At 50.1% G+C, this 17498-nt stretch overlaps 1 long non-coding RNA gene across 1 annotated transcript; it reads left to right on the top strand.

Moving 5' to 3' along the window:
• The first annotated feature begins 664 nt into the window (after window positions 1-664).
• Window positions 665-13542, top strand: LOC144341364 (uncharacterized). Its single transcript, XR_013418231.1, has 2 exons — window positions 665-3715; window positions 4983-13542. It is a non-coding gene; the product is annotated as an uncharacterized LOC144341364 (long non-coding RNA).
• The last annotated feature ends 3956 nt before the right edge of the window (window positions 13543-17498 follow it).

Below are 17498 nucleotides of genomic sequence, written 5' to 3'. Positions count from 1 at the left end.
TGCCCGTGCAGCCGGGGCCTGTGGGCAGATCCGTGGGCTCAGAATGCCCAGCCCCTCAGCCCCTCTGTGTGTCCCCTTACTCCCTGCTCCCTGGCGTTAATGCCCTCCGTCTTCGATTTCCTGATAGGCAAAAGGGGGTTAATTCTAAGAGTGCTAACCGAACTGGATCACTTAACACCATGTCGGGCCCAGAATACCCCTTGATCAATGACAGGTATTGCTGCGCTGTTATCATTGCGCTGGGTCCAGGTTTCCTGTGAGCCCTTTAGGCTCTTTGCCGTAAAGGCCACTCAATGGTCCTGTCCAAGCCTGTCTGTGGCAGATGGACAGGTGAGTGGCCGATGCACACGTGTGATGCTGAATGGGATCGTGCAAAGCTGGCCCCGCGTATTGTGGTCAACGTAAGAAAAAAGTCACCCATGCTTGCTTGCTGCCGCCCTGCGGTGTCCAGAAGGAGCCGCTTAAAGGCAACTGCGCCGCACCCACCTTCTTGGAAGGAGACGGCAAGACCAGATTGGCTGGAGCTGGGAAGTTGTGCGCTACAGATCAGGGCTGCGTAACCCAGGGAAGGCATCACTCGAAACACGTGCTGGAGGGCGGCCAATCCGACCCGACCGTCCACCTCCAGGGTCAGCCATGGGGCTCCACTTGATGTGCCATCCTGATCACCCCTCACAGAGCAAATGAGCCTTTGACTTCAGCCTGTCCTAGGTACAACACCGACTCCCACCTCCCACGTCCTGAACCAGCCTGTTCCGGGGATTGCTGTGGAGGTAGAGGAGCAGGCCCAAGACATCTAGTGGCATTTCCTGGCAAGGACACTCACCCATGCTCGACCATAAAACTCGGGTCAACTGGTTTTTCAGAGGGACTGTAATTTACCTGTGGCACGCATGGATACTGATTGACCCAGGGAGGGGCACGGAGGAGGCTGAAGGAAAACCCATGGTGACTGCGCCAGGCATTCCCGCACACACCGACATCTTCAGACTGGGGCGGCTTCCTAGTCTTACAATCAAACCGAAAGCCCAGAGAAACTAGGGACCTTGTCCAAGACCAGCAACAGGTATGTGGGCAGCTGGGATTCAACTAAGTCCTTTCCTGGATCCATCCGCGCTGCTCCCTGCCCCCACTCCCACCACCCCGCCATGGCCCCCGATAGACACAGCAGGTCTGAACATCAGGCACCCCGCACGCAGAGTACGGAGCAGAGCCGGCTTCCGCAGTGGGATCTCACACACATCCCACTCCCCTTCTTGCCGAATGCCTCGGGACTCTGTGCGGTCAAGTCTGCAGATGTGGCCTCACTCTGCGCTAGGAGATCTGGGTGGCCGGCAGCGTTTTGCAGAGTGCTCCTCCAGACGGGGCTCGTCGGCTGATCCATGAGACACAGGACACCTGAGAGAAGGGCCGACAAACCCCACAAAGTCGCTCCCAACATGGAGAGGACAGGACCACAGCGGGGCTCTCGCAGTCCACGCTTTGGACAGGTCTTGCTGCAAACTGTGGTGCTCGTCAGGCGCGAGGAAGTTTCCCAGGGCAGGAGCTCTAAGTGACACAGCAAAAGCGACACAGGCGATGCAGCAGGATGTACTTCAGCTCAGGGCTCAGGAACCACGGGGTGCAGCGTGGCCTGCAGCAAACCAGACACATCAGAAGCCAATGTCCCACCTTTTACATTCAGTGACATTGAACGGAGGGAGTTATATGTAGCAATCATCTTCCTGGGGGACCCGTACAGCACGCATGACCACCGACACTGACCACGAGTCCTTCCTAGGTCCTGGGGGCTACCCCACTTTACACGCACGGTTCCATGCACAAATCTACGCGTGGCAGTTGTTAGCCCCAGCTTAGAGATGAGGAAAACGCTGCTGGAAAAGCTAAGTGAGAAAATCAGACTTCAGCACACCTGCCATCTCCAAGACCACTACTACTCTATGTGCTAGGGTCTCAAGGGTTGGGTGTGTGGCATTTTAAGTGACTAATTGTAGGTGGTTTTCTTCTCTCCTACACCTGTTTAGCCTGAACGTGCACGTACATGCTCTGCTGCAGGTGCACTGCCGTATGTAGACCAGCAATGCTCTTTCCTGCCTCGGGTTCTCGTCACTGCCTTCCGGAAAATCTCACCTGCTTTACAGCCAAGCCAGGTAGGCCTGGTCAGCCGCACAGTGAAACTCCTGCAGTGTCAGAGCTAAGTGCTGGCTGAGACTTTAACGGCGAAGACAGTGGAGTAATGGGGATAAACAGCAAAACTGTATTGTAACGCAGATGAACGTCTAGAAGCAAAAGAAACTGACACCCCTGAGAGCAGGCGACTGTCTCTTACTATGATGTTAATAGCAGCTTGCTGTTTCCAGTGTCTCCGTGTGCCAGGGTTTCCAGTCAGCGTTTGTGTTTATCTGCTCTTGGGCTACCTGATCAAACCTCCGCAGAGATCAGGGATATCTAAATTGACCCAGTATCTGCAGGCTGGCTGCTCAGAGGCCGTGGTGTGGAACGGCCAGGACATCGCTTAGTCATACGGGGCACAAGCACGTCACTTGCCACTCCTGTCTTTCTGTTTCATCAAACCCTCTTTTCTCCTGAATATTGACCATAGCAAAGTCATTAGCCTTTGAGATGCATTTGAAACATCAACTTGCTTTGTTCAAGAGGTTTAAGACACACGTAAGTCTTTCTTGCCATGCTCAACACACACAGCCGGCCGTTTCTGAAGTCAGTGTTTCTGGAACAAAAGCCTCGGCCTGCCCCAGTGAACATTCACACTGAGCACACTGTCGCGAGGCTGCTTGGCCAACCAGCAGGGGGCAGGAGAGAGCTGCAGGGGCCACGTGGGGTCCCTGCAAAGGCGCCTCACTCCCTCAAATCAAGAGCGGTGCCTCCTGCCAATCCAGCGGCTTCCTCCAAGGGGAAGAGGCCTCTTCAGCTGCTACTGCACTGATTTCAGACGGCTCAGCCAATGGGGCAACAGATTCAACAGAGTTCCATGTTGTTTAAGGAAAACTTCTGTTACCAGGCAACCTTAGTACCATATTCAACGTAAAATAACCAACAACATTGTTTCCAAAACAACATGCTACTAGTGCCTTATCCTTCAATGCTGCTTAAACACGGAAAAGTATGAGGAAAAAAGAGCATGGCACTTACTTCTTAAAAAATAACACCTCTTCCAGGTTCATTTTACCCCTATCATAAAGACTTAGAACTGTGGATTCCCTACAGGAATGTGGAGTGGGGTTGGATCCCCACACTGACCCAGACTCACCCCAGGTCAGTCATCCCCCCACCACGGGGTTCACACCTCTCCAGGCCCTGTCACCTCATCAAGGAAAGGTGGCGTCTCTGAGCTCTCTTCGCAGGAAGCACCCGAACGGGAGCTAGAGACACAGACACACCCACAACTACTTTGAAATCCTAAACATATTTAAGGACTTCATTATTAGTTTTTTAAAACTGTAAGAACAAAGTGACCCTGGTTTTAACCTCTCTGCCACAATAACACCGTGGACATCTGTCTTTTGCTATTTGTTCCTTCTCCAGCAGCTGCTGCCTGGCTGGCCGACTGCAGAAGAACAGCCTCTGGTACTCCCGGGAAGCCCTCGGTAAAAGCGTGAACACCACGATCACGTCTCAGGACGCCGCACATGTTAGGGTCGCCCACAGACCGCCATTCCCAGTGCCTAGAAGGCACTGAACGGGCCTCCTGCTCTTTGTAAATGTCAACTTTCCTAAGCTAAGTTTTCTTGAAAATTTTTAACTGCAGTCCACACGTACTTCTTTGTGTCTTGTTTTTATCCTAGAGGAATACTTTTGTGGAAAATTAAGCTTGCAAGGTTGAAGGATTTTCTGAAAGTCGACTCCTAATCCTGGAAGAAAAAAAAAAATGGGCCAAATGTGGTGCTCACGCCTGTAATCCCAGCAGTTTCGGAGGTTGAGGCCAGGAGATTGCTTGAGCCCAGGAGCTCGAGACCAGCCTGGAAAACATGGCAAAACCCTGTCTCTACTAAAAATACCAATAATAATAATAATAAAGCTGGGCATGGTGACGTGTGTCTAGTCACAGCAACTCAGGAAGCTGAGGTGGGAAGATCACCTGAGCCCAGGAGGTGAAGGCTGCAGTCAGCCCAGATTTGCATCACTGCACTCCAGCTTGGGCGACAGAGTGAGACACCGTCTCGAAAAAACAAAAAGCAAAAACAACTGTATAAATCATTATAGAAGGGAGCTGGCCAGGCGCAGTGGCTCACGCCTGTAATCCCAGCAATTTGGGAGGTCGAGGTGGGCAGATCACCTGAGGTCAGAAGTTTGAGACCAGCCTGGACACTATGGCAAAACCCCATCTCTAATAAAAATACAAAAATTAGCGGGGCATGGTGGTGGGTACCTGTAATCCCAACTACTGGGGAGGCTGAGGCAGGAGAATCACTTCAACCCTGGAGGCGGAAGTTGCAGTGGGCCGAGACTGCGTCACTGCACTCCAGCCTGGGCAACAAGAGTGAGAGTCCACTTCAAAAAATAAAAATAAAAATCAAGGGAGCTAATGTTTTTCATTTAAAGGAAGGGAGAAGAACATTCAGTATTTATACCTCTCAAGCACACATCTCCAGTGGTGTCCTAAAGTATTCAAGATACACATTCCTACAAATATAGCTCAAAACTACTCACCAAGTTACATGCTAAAAGCACATGCATTGTAAGAATGCTACATTATATTTTTTGAGCATCTGTATCCAATATTTTAGCATACTGGCAGTTTTCCCTTCAGGTGCTGTATGCCTAAATTATTACATGTTTAGTCATTCATTTTAGAATTTATGACTATTATGCTTTAGGCAATAAACATAAGCTACTAAATTAATGACTTAGGGGAAAAGTTACTAAGTTAACTTGGAAGTTAAACTTTGCAAACTGAATTTGTTGGACCTCATTCAAGCTAGATGATCAGTTTTTTAAATTGTTTCCTGTGTGTTTCCCTCCAGGATGGAAATAGCTTCACTCTCATCCACTGTGCACACTGCAGCCCACGCCTCTCGTCCACCGCGCCACACTGCAGCCTGCAATTCACCCTGTACCAGGCTTTCCACACCGTACCTGAAAGTCACTAAGTATAACCAAGAAGGAAATGAAAAGCAGATAAATGACCTCCACCCCTACATCCAGCATGCAAATGTTAAACATTCATCAAAGTAAAACCAAAATCCCACGTTAGCTCACGATTGTAACTGGTAGAGTTATGTGCATGGCAATTTAAAAAGTCTAGCTAAGTAAAAACCTAATTGAGACTCTCAAGAAAGACATCTGCAAAGATTGACAGTGAGGAGAGGACTTCACTCTGCATCCAGCCTGTTCTGGAAGCCACGGCCAAATGCCAGGTTGTATAGATCCGAAAAGCAGGAAAAAACAAGTGTTGAAAGGTGTACAGTCTCAGCAATGTACAAATTCGATGTAGGATGCTCAGAAACCTTGAATTTCCAATCAGGAAACAGCAACATGAGCAAGTTTCCCAGCAGTGCCCACTTTCTACCTACGGCACGTGTAACAGTTACGCTGGCCACCTCCGGGGGGACAGAGGCTTCCTGGTCACATTCGCTCTGGCAGCCACACAGCTGGCCCCGCCAAACACCTGTCTAATACTGAGGAACCACTCTCTCCCTGGGCTTTGCTCACTCTAGCCAGGAGAGCTATTTACAGAGTACTTTACTGAGTCCTCGTTCAATGCGTCAAGCTTGTTGAAGGCAGGGCAACCCCATTCCTGGCCCAATTAAGTGAACTGAGCAGAGCAAATGCCTCCAGTTGGACGGCACTCAGTCACAACAGCAGTGGCCACTGTTCACAGGGCGCTGGCTTCGTGCCGAGAACAGTTACAAGCGTCTTCTCTCTGTCCGAGGAATGTGCACTGCAACCCTGTGGGGCCGTTTGCAACGTCCACCAGAGTTCTGAGGCAGCCAAGTCCAGACTGTCCGTGGGCCTTGCCACGTGGCCGTCCACGTCCCCTGCAGATCAGACCTCACTGCAGGGACCACGGGTTCCAGGGCTGCCTTGAGGCACATGCTCCCTTCACCACCTCCTCCTGGCCCCTGACATCAACCCTCACCACTGCTGCCAACACTTGATTTTCTCATGGCTCCTGAGGGGCCTGTTCTGCCCTTCCCTGCTCCCTGCGTCCGGCTTGGAGGGTACCCACATCAACGCCAACGCTCACGTAATCACCAACCTTTCCACGGGGCTTGATGCCTAGGAGTCTCAATATCAGAAAGTCAGATTCCTGTGCTTGTTGGAGAATTTCTTCCCATTGTACAAGTGAAGGAGATAAAATTCTAGGTGCCTGCAATAACCTCATTTCCACAACGAAGCAACTTCAGTAGTAGCACAAAACAAACAAAAAAAGCAAGCTTTTTTTTTTTTAAAACTTCTTTTATACAAGCTAAATACAAGTTAATTTTTACATCCACGTTCTCATCAGCTCCCACCTGGTGAGCAGGCAAATAGTAATTTTCAAAGAAACAAATTGTTGCATAATTTTAACACTTAGCATTATCACTATTAAGCAAGAAATATCCCAAAAATACATGATGATCTTGTTCTCACGTTCAAAAATTGATTGTCACACAGTGAAATAACACTTAATGCAAAGGAAATTTTCTTTTCAGGTATCTGTTCTGGAAAAGAAAAAAAAAAGATTTCTGGCAAAGAGATAAACATTAATTATGTAACAATCCAAAATGCCTCTGGGAAAAATGATGTCATCCAATTAGTTCTTTGAAGTGTTACAAATGCAGCTGAGTTTTAATAGTAATTTCTCCATAATTATCAAAAGAGTCTTTAAAAATCTTAGTGCTGAAATAACTATAAATGGATATAATACGCAAAGCAGAAGAGTTAACATTTGGGGTAGATTTTGGCCCATATTTTTAACATATGCATAGTTATTCACCTAGTTGAAGCTTATCCCTCTCCTCCTAGGCTCTTCAAGACTGATTTTCAAACATAGACTGGCTTTTGGTACATGAAGGCAGCTTTAAAAGATGTCAGGATCAGGCCGGGCACAGTGGCTCAAGCCTGTAATCCCAGTATTTTAGGAGGGCAAGGTGGGCCGATCATTTGAGGCAAGGAGTTCGAGACCAGCCTGACCAATATGGCAAAACCCAGCCTATATTAAATATTTTTGTAATTAGCCAAGCGTGGTGGCACACACCTATAATCCCAGCTACTTGGGAGGCTGAGGCAGGGAGAACTGCTTGAAACCAGGAGGCAGAGGTTGCAGTGAGCCAAGATCGCACCACTGCACTCCAGCTTGGGCGACAAAGAGAGACGGTCTCAAAGTAGAACTTAGCCCACAGGAAAAGCATTGAGCACCCCCCACCCAAACCAACCCAAGGAATCACATGGCAATGGTTATCATCTGATTTCGACAAATAAAGTTCTGTTCTCCCCTCTGAACACAATGGTAAACACCTGCCATCAGCCCACAGAAACTCCCAGGACCCAGTAACACTGGACTAGCAAGATCAATGGGCCACGTATGCAGGGTTCAGCAGCAGAAAGTCATGGCACCGAGAATGGTGTGTGCTCAAACCAGATTCCTTGCTTTCGGGGTTGAAGGGGCTTCCCGGGAAAATCTAGTCCAGTGGGATGGTTTCCACTTTCACCATGAGGAGGAAATGGGGGGTTTCCTGAGGGCACTGACAGGACCTGGGTCTCTGCCCCTTTGTCCTCTGTCCTGTTATGGGATGAGGGTGGGCTGAAGGCAGGTTTCCCCTACATCTTCCGGGCAGGAGAGATGGAGCTGACAAGTGGACGACGCTTTTTCCAAAACATTCCCATGTTTATAACCTGTTATCAACCTGTTTTCCCTGGAGATCAGTGAAGCAGCATCATTGATTCTCTTCCATTAGGGACAACCCGGTGTTACGGGAGGCAGGAGACGACATGCGAGCTGGTCTGAGTCAGTCACTTGTGTCTGGTCCCCAGCGTGCTCGTCTATCAAATGGGCGGCCCCACAGACCAGTGACTTTGAACCAGAGTTCCATGGAGGTTGCCCAAGGACAGGGAGGGGGAAGAGGGGGAAGAGGAGGAAGAGGAGGGAGGAGGAAAGGGAGGAAGGAAGGAAGAAGGGGAGGAAGGAAGGAAGAAGGGGAGAGGAAGGAAGGAAGAAGGGAAGGGGAAGGAAGAAGGGGAGGGGGCGGAAGAGGAGTGTGGAGGGAGGAGTGTGGAGGGAGCACTGTGGAGGGAGCACTGTGGAGGGAGCAGTGTGGAAGGAGGAGCAGAAGGGGGGTTCTCTGAGGAGGAGGGCCAAGTTTTTGAGGTGTCTTGGAGTCAGAGGTGGCAGTGGCTTGGGCTCTAGGCCCTCTGTTGCATAGTTTTAGGCTTTAACTATTTATATTTGTGGACTCTTTAAAAGATTTAATTTGAAGGAAACCGGAGTTGGGGATACCTTGCTTCTAAAACACAATTTCTCAAGCCTGAGACTAAGTGCTAGGCATTGCTCATTCTGTTACAATCATTTCCTCCTATTTAAAATCAGCCACACACCCCCAATCTCTCTTCAGGGCAAACATCTTTTCCGAGGATCTCAAACAGCAGAGCGAGCGGCCCATGACCCCAGCCGTGGGCACGAGGAGCGAAGAGGAGACGTGTTGTGGAGAGGGCTGCTGATGACATGAGAGGTAGAGGCCCGGCACCTCCCTCCAGGGGCTGTGCTCCTCCAGGCCTAAAGGACATCCTCGCCTCTGGGGTGAACAAGCAGCACAAACTATCAACACTTATTCCAAAAGAACAGGAAGAAAATTCAAACGAAGTTAATACAGTTACCCCAACACAACACTGGAGCAGCCCAGAAACAGGAGGGCCACTGAGCCTGAGGTGGGCGGTTCCAATAGCAGGACAGCGACGTTGGCATTAGAGCTTTTCGGCAAAGAAAAAAAAAAAAAAAAAAAGACATAAAAGGTAACATGGGCCACCCATTATTTCCTGCCAGTGGAAAGACACCCACAGGCCCCCAGATGCCAACGGCCCCTTGGGAACGAGCTCACGCAGCACTTCAGGTCTTCGCACGAGCAGGCACGTGGTGTCCTCAGTACCCCCGCCTGTGACACACACACCACACTTGACTCCCATACCTGAGGGTCCAGGGGAATGGCGGGAAGTTCTCGGGGGACCGGGCATCCTGTGAGGGCACTGCATGACTATGTACCTCAGAGGGGTCCCCGGGCAGGTGCTCTCTCTCCAAAGGATGAACTGGATCCTGACCACACCCAGATTGCACTGGCCTCCAAGCCGAGCGCCAACATCTCACATCCAAAGGGATGCACAGATGCCTGCTGCACGTGGAGCCCAAGCCCCTCGCAGTGCTCAGGACGAACCCAGTGTCCAGGCCTGGGGCCGTCACCAGCCAGGAGAGGTGTCCGGGGCACTTCCCAGCGATGGCCACAAGAAGAAACAACTCAGGACAAAGCCAGTGTCCAGCCCCAGGGCCGTCACCAGCCTGGAGAGGCGTCTGGGGCATTTCCCAGCGATGGCCATGGGAAGTAACAACTCAGGCCCATCAGGGGCTTCCTCACTATACGGGTGTTAGAAGTAGAGACAGAGGTTCAGGTCTAGTGGCACAAACAGCGACGGATCCCATGGAAATGTGGGCGTGGCCCCTCCATCCCAAAAGCCTGCATGGCTACTCCATTCTGCTCCCATCACACACATCCCCACACAGCCAAGCCCCTTCTCCTTTCCCCCACTGGATTCATCAAATCAAACCTCGCTGTCCTTGGAAAATGTACCATTAATTTACTTACTGCCCAGTAAAAAAAGCACACTTCCAGTTAACATGACACCCCCGCTACGATAGAACAGCCTTAATTCACACATGACGCAGAGGAACAGAGGGAGGAGGGGTCGAGGGCCGTCCTGGAATCGGCAGCTGTTTTCTGGGGAAAGTCTCCCTCCCACCCGAGCCCGACACTCGAGCCACACTATCCCCATGGTGTCTGAAAACTCCATGACGACAGGGTCACTCTGACCCCTTCACACCCACAACGCCAAAGAGGAGCAAGTGTTCAGGAAAAGTCTCCTGCTAGTGCTGAAGACAGGAATAATCCCTCGTGGTGCCCAGAATGTCAGGAGAAAACAAGGCACCATGTGGACGCCTTCCAGGTGAATTCTGGAATGACTCTGCCGAATGCCAATCATCCTTTTACAGAACAAAACCAATACCGGAAAACATGTGTCGCCAGCAGAGAGATGGTCCTTTTGATGGCTTACAAACACACCTACGTTATGCTGAATTTATCTCAAGCCACCCTCTCTGTGCTAATGTAAAAAGTCTCCTTTATTAACCAGTAGCCTTTTTCATCTGGTGCTTTATTAACAAGCAAGACGGTCCTGTAACACTCAGGCATTGTTGAAAACGTCAAATGGAAGCCTAGAATCCTCTTCCGTGCAGCTTCACTGCAAAGTATTTTGACGTGAGTCAAATCATGCTATTCCTACATCTCCACAGGAAACTCAAGGCTTCATCAAGGAAATGCAGCATCATTTCTGCTAGGCACAGAAATTGGTGGGGTGGGCATGGGGTTGAGGGAACATTACATAGAAAGCACAACGCGATAATCACCTGTATGAGAGCCACACTGGCCGGCAAGCCCCGGTCGGCTCGGTCTCTACACAGTCACAGACGTGAGGCCTGGAGGGCAGACACCTGGCACTGCTGACTACCCCAAGGTCGTGGCCTCTGCCCCTTCTCTGCTGCTCATCAGCTCCAAGCTTCTGGCAACACCGCCTGCTGCCCCCACTGCCTCATCCACTCTTCGTGAAAAGCAAATGTTGCCAGGATAGCTTATGAGTACATTTGCCAGGAAAGCAGCTCCGATTGACGCTGAAACCCCTTCTCACACCCCTGGCAGCTCCCTTGCCCCCGATGTGCACATGCTTGCAGCTCTGACCTTGCTCAGTGTCCACACAGGCTCTGTCCCCTGGAGAGCCAAAGGCAGACTCAATGTTGAGTCAGAAATACACAAAGAGGGTGACGGTTACAAACTGCCTGCCTGCCCCTCAAAACACAGGTTGAAATCCTCAGCCTCAATGTGAAGCTGTCAGGTGGTCTTTGGGAGGTAATGAGTTCCCGAGGCTGGAGACCCTTGAATGGGATGTGTGCCTCAGAAAGGGGCCCAGCAAATCCCTCACCCTCCCATTGTGTCAGGGCCAGAGAGAAGGTGTGTGCCAACCAGGAAAGAGCCCACACCAGAATTCACCCGTGTGGCACCCTGATCCTGCCTTCCAGCCGCTAGAACTGTGAGAAACAAATTCCTGTTGTTCATAAGCCGCTCAGTCAATGGTGTTTCGTTACAGCAGCCTGAGCTGCCTGAGATGACGATGCTCACCTCCCTACAGGAACGGCTACTCCCCTCTCCCAGAAAGAGGGGTTTAATTAAAATCCCTGTCTCTCCTCGCAGCCACCACAGATCTCACTCCCCCACCCTGTAAGCCAGCAATTGTTAGGATTAAAGGAAAATGAGGATCGTTTTAGACCAGCCCCTCCATATCGGTCTGAAGCCTGTAACTTTGCCCAATTCCACGGTGGCCGTGTCACTGCATTGCCCAGGTCAGCTCTGTGTCTGCACTGGGTCCCAGGCTCTGCACAGACTCCTCTAGCTGCCCATCAGCACAGCCATTTCCCCTTCTGCTTTGCAGGTTATCCTTCAATATCCAACCCCCACCCCTCTGCAACCCAAGGCCTTCCGATCCAGGCATTCGGGGTGGGCTCAGCCATGTACTGCAGTCCTTGACTCAAGTAAACCAGGCCCAAGGCGTTGGCACCAATGATCTACTGGCTGTGGGGTCTACACAGCTACTAGCTGCCCCAGCCACACCAGGGCCCGGGAGGGGAGGCAGAGGAACCTGTGAAGTTGCCAACAGCCATATGGGAACAGGGGCCCCTGGGATGAGGAGGATGCCATGGAAGGAAATTCAGAGAAAGAAAGAGCCCCAAGGCTGGACGGGTCATGCCCAAAGCCTACACTGCTGAATTTTCCAGGTTTCTGAACTCAATCGCTGACCCACACAGCACATGTTTCCTGAGTGCTGACCCCGCGTGGCATTGGATACGGCAATAAAGTAGGACCCCCACCTCCCCCTTCCCCGACACATACACAGGGCCTCCGTCCTGGCGGGAATTCAGGCCTGGGGGCCCAGTTGGCACCACGAGCCAGGGAAGGGGGCCATTTCAGACAGATAGTGGGTGCAGCCTTGCCAAAGCCCAGCAGTCACCTGCACTGCCACAGCTAGGCTGAGTCCAGATCAGCCGCACAGAAACCTGACCCTCTCAAGGGCACGCCTGAGCTCATTAGGGACAGACACCGTCTCCTGCTTATCTCCAACACTTTCTCTGCATGTCTAGTTACATACGGACGACGCAGTCTCGGAAGCACAGCTGTGACTCTGGAGACAGATCCCAGGCCTCCCCCTGCTCCTCTCCGTGGTGCCATTGATGGGGAGGGGCCGGTATGGCCGCGAGGTCCCATACCCACAGCCACCCTGCCACGGAGACGCAGGCCTTCGACGATTATTTCTGCCAAAGAACCCTGCTGCGTCTTGGAGCACACCATGGTGGGCGGGAAACTCCACCCGGAGAAACAGCGATGCTTCTCCCCAGAGCCAACGGAGGACACCCCCCACCCTGCATTCAGCAGATTACTTACATTCTGGAAAACATCTGGGTTAATGGGGAACAGTAAAATGAAAAGGACACACTAGAAAGGTTAGAAGGCTGTGTGAAGTCTCAGGAGGTCCAAAGGTTTCTTAACCAAGACTGCTGCGGTCAACGAGCTTACAGGGAAAGTTTCCACACGGGCCTTCAACAAGCAACGCTCAGCAGGGAGGAGCCACGTTCTGGGCAGAACCTCAGAACCAGAACATCGGACACCACAAAGTCACAACAGAGCCAACAGCAACTGAAATACAGCGCTCTCCTAAGATGTGTGCGTCACCTGCAGAAAGTCACCACACATTAAGATGGGGGAAGAAAAGGATAAGGTTAGAAACAAATTTGAAGTAATTTCTGCATACGTAAAATTTCTACATCCACTGGCTTTCTTTCTGGGAGTAACAACTTTTACATGAGATGCACATCCCCGTTGGAAGGAGTTTGGGTTTTCCGTGGGCAGAGTCAAGGGCTCTCCAAGAAATGTGAACCTTTTCTCACTCACTGAGCCGCGTGCCCTGAGGCCGTCCTGGCCTGTCTGAGCACCTCCCTGGCTCTGCCTCCAGCCAGCTCCTTCCAGCACTCACCCCGCTGCTCCCAGAGCCTGCACTGGCCCAGGATCTCCTCTTCTGCTGCTGTCAATCTTCCACTTTAGGGTAAATAAGTTGGAAACTAGAAAGTTATAAGACCCCTTAGCTTTTTAAAAATTTGTCTTCTCAGAAAACAATACTAATTCTACTTCCATGGTTTAATATGTTGCCCCCATCTGCATGTTCATGGATATGTGTTTTTATATATTTTTTAATCAGTACTTATAAAAGCATGCACTGTTGCTACATTCAGTTCAATTACATTTGATGTAAGAAGTTTTAATTTCAGTGAATTCAGGCACTCAAAATTTAAGCCCTCTGACATCTATTAATCAAATGGGAAAATGACAGGTAGATATTACAAAAATCAAGAGAAGAGTTTAATGTAAATCTTGCACTTTCAAATATTTCCACAAATGTAATGTATACATTAGTACATAACCTTTAGCATTTTCACAACTCTTTGCACTCAAATTCCATTCTTAACTTTTATAGATAAATCGACATCCATATGTGATTTTAAGCAGCTCCAACATCAGCTCTTAAAAACAGTCAGAAATGTTGCGGGCAAATCCCACCGAGCAGCAAATAACGGAACTGTACCCAACAACCCAGGTACCTCCCCTGAGGCATCTGGAACTTGAGCATTACAAGCAGCCTTTGGTTTCTGAGGCACCCGAGAGTGGGGACTCCCAACTCCCCAAGTCTAAGAAGGCCTCAGCGATAAGGAAAACTGGTCAAAAAGTCATCCCTGCCGGCTCCCTGTACCACGGGCTCCTCCCTGCCAGCCCTCAGCCACGTGCTTACAAGATCTCACTTCCTCTCTGTCCCGCAAAGCCTGACTCCTGATTCCAGCCCTGCCGCTTACTGGGATGTGGCCATGGACGTCAACTGCACCTGTAAGGGGAGAAGCTGGTCAGGATACAGGATCCTGGCCATCCTGGCAGTGCTCAAGCTGATACTGTAACTTTGTAGTGAGTTACTTAATGCAAAGGTTTAACTTTGAAAAATTTAGATACGTGTATTCTAAAAGGGAAATTCTGAACATAGAACACAGGCCACACCCTCACACTGATGTTGTCTGGCCAGCACTTTTTTGTTTGCCTTTTCAATAGACATTTTTAAAAGCAGTTTTCGGTTCATAGCAAAATCAAGAGGAAAGTAGAGAGAGTCCTCACATATCCTTTCCCAGCACAGGCACAGCCTCCATCATTCTCCTGCCCTCACCAGACCAGCATGTCTCTACGACCGACAGACCCGCATCAACACGGCACCACCACCCACAGTTCACAGCTCACACGAGGACTCGGCCTGCTGCTGCTCACTCTGTGGGTTTCACAGACGTGGAACGGCATGGATCCCCCATGAAAGCCCCACCAGGAGTTGCTGCCCCACACTACACACCCCCTATGCTCCTCCCATTCATCTCTCCCCTCCCCAACCCCCTGACAGCCGCTGATTGTTTTAGTTTCCACAGCTTTGCCTTTTCCAGACTGTGCTGTGGTTGGACTCAGACAGCAGGCAGCCTTTCCAGATTGGAGTCTCACTTAGCAACATGCGTTTATGATCCTTCTGTGTCTTTTCATGGCTTAGGGGTCCAGTTCTTTTTAGTGCTGAATAATATCCCAGTATCTGACATACCACAGTTTATCCATTCACCTGCTGAAGGGCATCTTGGTTGCTTTCTAGTTTTGGCAATTATAAAGCTGCTGTCAACGTCTGTGTGCACATTTCCGCATGGAAGTAAACTTTCAGCTCCTCCGAGTAAACGTCCAGGACTGTGATTGCTCCTGTGGTCGGAGAGCTTAGTTCCACAGAAAACCGCCATGCTGCCTCCCACAGGAGCTGCCCCACTTCCCCCAGCGATGAGTGAGGGTCCTGATGCCCACACACCCACCAGCACGCGGCAGTGTCGGAGTTCGGGTTTTGGCCAGGCAGATGGGTGCACAGTGACGCCTCGCCCTATGACATAAGACGCGGGCCATCTTTCCACGTGTAGATTTGCCATCTGTGTATCTTCTTTGTTGGGGTATCTGTCCAGGTTTTTGGTCCATTTTTAATCAGGTTGTTCATTTCTTGTTGAGTTTTGAGAGTTCCTTGCACGGTTTGGATAACAGCCTTTCTCAGATGAGTCTTTTACAAATGCGTTCTCCCCGTCTGTGGCCTCCCCTCTCATGCTCCTGAGACACTGTTTTTTATTTTAAAAAACACTTCAGACAGAAGATGGACCTCCCAGCCCACCACGGTTCTCAGTTTGGCTGTGGTCACCACCCTCCCAGCCATGGTTCCCACCTTTTCACGATCTGCTGGTCCTATGGGCATCAACCCATACCAAGTCCCTAACATATCTCCAATGATTGCAACATCAAAGCCGGCAGTTTGCAGGTAGGAAGGAGCTGATGGAGGCCGGAGCAGAATGTGAAGGCCAGAGGATTCATCCCTCGGGGACCGGCAGGCCTCTCAAATATCCCCCTGGGTCACCTCCCAAATGAAGTACCTGCTTTGGCCGTGAGCAGGAAGCGGGACCTGGCCCAGATCTCAACATATTTGACCTGGCACGGCATTTACAGGTGAGCCTCCATAACCGGAAACTCAACTCTCTGGGGAGAATGCATTTTCATTATCAAGGCTTTTAGACTTTTAATTAAGAAACCAAAGAGCAGTGACTGGAGTGAGGATGCAGGGACTCTGGGTGACCCACACGCTCGTTTCCACCTGGCACGAAGGACCCTGGAGTGACGGTGCAGTTCCTGCTCTGAGTCACCAGCACACTCATCATTTCTACATAAACAACCCTGTGAGCCTCTCCCAGGACTTTTTAGCCTAGACCTAAAAATTCACAACTCAGGAAACCATCATTTTAGGAACCTGAGGGGTGGGCCAGGGGGATCTCACAGAGTGTGGTGCTGTCTATGGGGTCAGCAAAGTACAGCTGGGGCTTCCCGCAAGCACTTCAGGGAGGCCGTGCACTGGCCCGAGGCTGGTTCCGCCTCCTATCCTCGGTTCTCATGCCCAACCGTGAGGGGAGCCCCCCGCTTCAGGAGCGGTCCCTGGCTCCAGGCCCTAACGTCCATGTCCAGGCCCCTGGTAGGGCAGCTTCTACCCCAGGGAGGCTGGGACTGGAGACAGCCTGGAGCTCTAGGCAATCCTGGCAACCACATGTTTCCCGAAGTGGCTGCAGACAAACTCCTGCTTCCAAAACCTGGCACGGGCTGTGTGAGGCCTGGAACGCGGGAGGCGCGTTTCGCAGGGTCCCTGCTCACATACAAAAGCAAGGCTAAGAGCAGATAAATTATTTAATTACCCTCTCATGGTTATCAAGTCAAGTCATAGTCTCTTAGACCTATGTGTGACTAGAAGTATACACATTATGTAAGTGTATATAAATGTGAATACAGACACGCTTATTTTCCTTTTATATACCTTACATATATGTGTATACGTGCATATGTATAAAACATGGAAGAAAAAACCATACTTAAGATTTCAAATCTCAGTCACAAAGATCTCAGAAGCAAATTATTATTCTTTAACAAAGATGTAACATTTTACATTCTTACAAACAAAACGTTCTCTATTAGCATTTTATTTTAAAAACTAAGAATGCATTGCACTCTCTGTTTCAATTTTTAACTCAGCTCACAATGGTCCCTGTACAAAGACCTCCGTGCCACGGCAAGGATGGCGGTGGTCACACCTGTGTCCATTTATCCTCTCTACATCTAGCTCCTCTCCCTGAGGCAACAGCACCTCCGAAGTCACAGCCTGGCCTCCCATCTCTCCCCCGTCCCGGGCTTTTTGGCATGTTGCTCTGCTGCACACACTTCAGCAAATACTGCTGATTAGACAGAATCGCCCAGAAATCTCTTAACCTTGATTCTGGCTGCTTTTGTAATTTGTAATATCTGTACTTCTGGTGTGATTTGAGAAACAACAAATTTTAAAATTAGACAAGATGTGGTTTTTATTCTCTCCTTTCTACTTGCAACCTTGAAAATTCAAGTAGCAGCAAGGGTTTGTTGAAAGTAACTTCCACCAAATAGAACCTATTACAAAGGTACTACAGAGTGTCAAATAACCACATAGATGTAAAATAGAGATGCAGACACAGATATAAAATCCAATGGTTAAACCAAATTGAGAAATGCTTGCCAGTTTGATAGGACTTCTAAAACTTGACATAAATGTTGGCTGAGGGATACAAGATGTTATGA

Source organism: Macaca mulatta, chromosome 6, assembly GCF_049350105.2.
Source record: "Macaca mulatta isolate MMU2019108-1 chromosome 6, T2T-MMU8v2.0, whole genome shotgun sequence".
Lineage (NCBI taxonomy): Eukaryota > Metazoa > Chordata > Mammalia > Primates > Cercopithecidae > Macaca > Macaca mulatta.
This window is presented reverse-complemented; position numbering and strand designations above follow the sequence as displayed.